This window comes from Solanum pennellii, chromosome 9, assembly GCF_001406875.1.
Source record: "Solanum pennellii chromosome 9, SPENNV200".
In the NCBI taxonomy this organism is placed as follows: domain Eukaryota; kingdom Viridiplantae; phylum Streptophyta; class Magnoliopsida; order Solanales; family Solanaceae; genus Solanum; species Solanum pennellii.
Window position 1 is genome coordinate 73,108,068 of NC_028645.1, and position 5,239 is coordinate 73,113,306.

Consider the following 5,239-nt stretch of genomic DNA (forward strand, 5'->3'; position numbering starts at 1 on the left):
TGGAACGAGACACCTGCGACTGTCCGTCGTGCCTATGACGGTTCGTCCTGCAGGTCCGTCGCCAAGTTCAGAGAGTCAATTTCTGTACCCAAATTTTAGAAGTCTAAGTCTTTTGGAACGAGACCCCCTCGACGGTCCGTTGTGCCCATGACGGTCCATCGTGGGTTCCGTCGTCTCAGCCAGTTTTTCCAGAAATAAAATCTGCTGCTCAAAACGACTAAACAGGTCGTTACACACCCCAACTCAAGCTTTTGTCCTAAGTTGTGTATTCAAACATACCACACTTCATGAGGATTATTGTGAGCCAGTAAAGAAATGTAACAATTTCATCATGTTTCTTCTAAGAACGGGATAAGTCTCAAAGGGTATTCAAGAAAAGAACAACACTCACAATGTAGGCCACAAAAGAGGTAAAATTTCAAATTCTTTAACTCTTTAAGATTTCTGCCTAAGATCACTTGAAGAGGTTGCATACCTTAGACAAACGAACTGATGCGGCATATTCTAGGTTTCATCATGTATGGTTCATAGTAAGCTCATCACTCAAGGCATTGACAACAATGTCAAACAAGAATCCACACGTTTGCTAGTGCGCAATTTTGATCATGAGAGACTAAATTCGACAATCGTCTAATCACAACAAGATTCAAAGACTTCACATATTGCCTATGAAACTTCATTTGGCCTCATCATTACCGCACTAATTGGCATTGATCAAGGCCGATACTCAAATTTCCAAAATAACAACCGCATTAAAACATAGTTAAGAGGTTGCAAATTTTTTTTTCCAAAAGGGTCAAATATCATTCACATTCAAAATAGTGAGCCACAAGCTCAAAGATCATCAAAATACAGAGCCAAAATGAAATTTTGTAGCACAAAATTCNTGACCGATACTCAAATTTCCAAAATAACAACCGCATTAAAACATAGTTAAGAGGTTGCAAATTTTTTTTTCCAAAAGGGTCAAATATCATTCACATTCAAAATAATGAGCCACAAGCTCAAAGATCATCAAAATACAGAGCCAAAATGAAATTTTGTAGCACAAAATTCAATATATAAACGAAACAATAATCACATAAAGTGAGCCATACCCCACCACAAAACATAAGAAATTTTTCCTCAAATACAATAAAATATCAAAAAGTCAAAAAAAAAAAAACAATAAGACAATGATGGAGGTAAAGGGAAATCCAATCTATGTAGACACTCCATCTGTCGGGGCATCAATGCCTACATTAACACTCTGAACCTTGAAATCAGTGCCCTGAGGCCCCTCAGAAGCATCGCCTCCACTGGACCCACCGATAGTGGTGTCTCTAAAAGAGGTTTGGAATACATTCTAAAACATAGTATTCTCAAGTTCATCCAGATTATCATAAGCCTCAGCCTCTCGCACATCTATTTTCTCCTCATCGGTCTCTTTCTTTGGCTAATCAGCTATCGCGTCATCCCGATATACCTCTCTTGTTGTTGCCAGAGGAATCTCAGAAATCGTTGGTGGCATCCACATCATCTGATGCCTCCAATAGTGAAGTGAAGTTAGTAGATTTTGTTACTCTGCATCCTTCCTAAAATTTGCCACTTTAGCTTTCATAGTAATAAACTTAGAAGACTCTCTTTGTCTACTCTCACAAACAGGACTCTCACCGTCAAATCATCAATAAGTCTGAAGAGGGGTCAGCGCAGCAATGATGTCACTCTTAATCATCCATGGAATTGATGCCTTTAGCCGGGTGGCCCTCACTTTAGTCAAATGGGCTAGGTGATGCATCTTTACGATCATATCAAGAGAAATCTTTGCGGGATTGGAATAGGAAAAAACACCAGGATCTTGAGAAGAAGAAATATGAGTGGATGTATATGAAGGTCCAGAGGCCGAAGTAGGCCAGTATGCCTCTACAAGTATGAAATCAATGTACACCTCCGAAGATGCATCCACCTGAGCTGCTCTCATCTTGTTTGGCTTCTCTTGAGGTTATTGAGACTCAATAAACAAGATGTTAGTGGACGATGAAAGGATAATCTCAATCTTTCTAGTAGAATCTTAGGGAACTCAAGCAGGACTAAATGTTGAGAACGAGGAATCGCAGGGAGGTGTGGTGCTTCTTGGACCTTATGGTCATCACTTGCTCAATAAGGATCCCCATGTCAATATTCTTCCTGAACATTATCTTTCCAACTGATGTCTCTTTAGGGTGGCAGAGGATAGAGTCGTTCTGGATGACATGATTGTATTGTTAATGAAGACGAAAAAGAAACGAGAAGCAATACTCATGTCGCTCTTCTAAATAGGGTCCCATTTCTCGATCCGCCTCTCGGTTGTATTGGAAACAGCTGTGAAAGCCACCCCTTCAATTCATTAAGGAACTTAGTTGTAGCGAATCCCACATATGCCTGTGCAGCACCTATATCTCTGCCAAGTATGATATTAATGTTGTTGCCACTACACATGACTTTCTTTGCCCGGACTATGACCGACTTCACGGATTATGGCAGTAGCCTTATTTTCCCCTTAGGCACCAACTCTCTATATGTTTTATTGAATTTGTGGACCCATGTGGGAATGTGGGGGCCTCAGGGCCTAGTGAACTGCTTAAACCTGTGAAAATAGAGGGTGTCCCTTACCCTAGAATATCTTCCCTCAAGGAACATTGTAGAAAGTAGCTTCTCATAAAAAATAATCCGCAACACATCTGCTTTTCAAACTATTAGAATTAGGGAAGGAGCGACCATAGGTGGCACTAAAGCCACAAGAGGTGCCACAATTTGCATTGTATATTCTGGAGAAGAGGAAACTAAGACTCTAGGTGAATCAGGACGATACCTAACAAATATCTGAGCCCCTCGAGAGTGTAATGGTTAATTAGCATCTTACTTAGCGAATGCAGCTTGGGACCCCTCCATATTGGAGCTATGGTCCAAAACCTTTGATGATTGCATTTTCCCTTTGCCTTTGCCTCCTTTTGGTGGCTCTGTTCTCCCGTTGTTGGGAGCATCAGCTCCCCTTTTATTTATCACAATATCCCTTGATCTTTTATGGGGTGGCATGTGAAGTTGATTTTACAAATATCTTCAAAAATATCAAAAAGAGTTAGAGATAGTTAAAGCAAAATTGCACAAAAATTATTAAACATAGACTCATTGATACGGTAGGTGAGTTGTCAAATCTTTTTGGCAAATTAGACTGGGAATCCTGTAAGGATTGGATAACAATTTTCAAGAAAAATTGGCATGTTGGCGATATAATGGGCCTTTCAGAAAATCGCTCATAGCATTCGGCGAGCGAGGACTAGCCCGCCAAAATTTATATTGTATTTTAGGGGTTTGGGCGAAGAAAGGGTGATCAATAAGACTTTATGAGAGTCATAGTGTAAAATCTCATAAACCGAAATAGCTAGGATTAAACAAAGAACTAAGAATAGCTATTTTTGAAATAATAGGAAAAATCTGGAAAACTTCCTAAGTTTAATAGTATGTTTTTGGTCATTTTAAAACGTCCTTACACATCTATGTCAGTAAGATTTAGGGAAATACCATGGAAAACCCTTGACGAGATCTTTCCAACACCGCCGATTTTGCTTAATTTCAATATCGTATAAGGGAGATATGCCTATCAGAAGTTGGGCTGTTGGATTAAGGAAAACACAATTCGGATTTAAGCAAGGATAAAGTGGTCTTTTCACCATACTATTTCCTAATTTGTTTTAAGGGTTTATCCAGGGTAAAGTTAAGGCTATATAAGTTTTTAGAAGATTGAATATGCATAGGGCTTGGAAGAAAAGAGAAGAGAAAAAGGAGAAAGTAGAAAACACAATAATTTCACCAAGATCGTTGAGTGAGTTTCATCGGGGGTGATCCCATAAAGGTAGGTGAGATCTTTCTTTGATGGTTTCTTCCACTCACACAACTATATGTTTAATTCAACACAATTACTGTAGATTGAATGATGATCATTGAAGTTCTTAATTAAAAATCATTGAATCCTTCTAGGTTGGTTGTAGTATACCTCTGGTTGTTTGATTCGTGTTTCCTGGATCTTTTACTAGTCTAAACTATTTGGTATTGAAGAATTTAGTGATCCTATGTTTTTGGGGTGAGATCCATGGGAGTTTAGAAGGCTTAGAATTGAAAATTGCAGAAGAAAAGTTGGAAATCGCGTCTGACAAGCCCTGGGGCGCCGCCCCTACCAGAGCTCTTTAAGGCAGACTCTGTCTGATAAGGCCTGGTTCTCCGCTCTATCTAGAGTCCCTCAAGACAGTCTCTGTCCGTCACGCTCTAGCGCCCCGTGCCTCTCAGAGCGCCAGGGTCACCTGGAGATCCCATTTTCCCCCCATCTTTTTTTAAGAGTTCCTAACTGATGTACCTATAATTCATATTTGATTCCAACATTCTAAAGTACATCAAAACATCATGAAATCATTCATAAACATGGGATCATAGTCCTTGAATCCATAATCCAATTCAAGCAAAGTTAAGATCAAAGTCAAAGAAGTTAAGAGTCAAATCTAAAAGTTAAGAAGTAAGTGAAAGTAAGTTCTTAAAGTATCCAAGAGTCTTAAACATGCATTCTAATTTTGTTTTAAGGCTCAAGCCACAAATTGAGCAAAGAGTAATGAGTTGAGTTTAAATATCAAAAGTTATACGGGAACTAAGTACTCCGTAAGATTTACGAATGTTTTCACATTTTGAGAAATAAAGGAAGCTTGACTTCTATAGAGCCTTGGGCTAGTTTTAGAAAATGGGAACTATTATTTCGAAGAGAGCTTTTAGAGCTAAGTTTGAGCAATTACCTCAAACCAGAGATGAAGTTATTTTAAAATCTTATGACCTATGTATTTTGGGAGAATTATTGAGCAGAGATATGGGGAAGCACATTCATATAAACTTAAGTCTTCATAAACTATGTGACCACCATGGACAGATAAAGGGTCATACTTTTTAGATAATTCCTTAGTGCTTTTTATCATATACTAGTGGATCCACTTAGTTGTTCAAGTTCTATACCTATGTCCACGTATAGAGAGGTCCTCTTGCAACGTGAGGCAAGACGTTGTACCATCTCTTAAGCTGATAGTGATTGTTGTCAATTAGAGCATCTCTCATAAAATCTATTTACTTTCATATATAAGTGAAGTTGAGTTTATTATTGCATTAACTTTAATGAAATAAGTGTTTACATTATTTTCACAAGATTTATATATATATATATATATATATATATATATATATATAT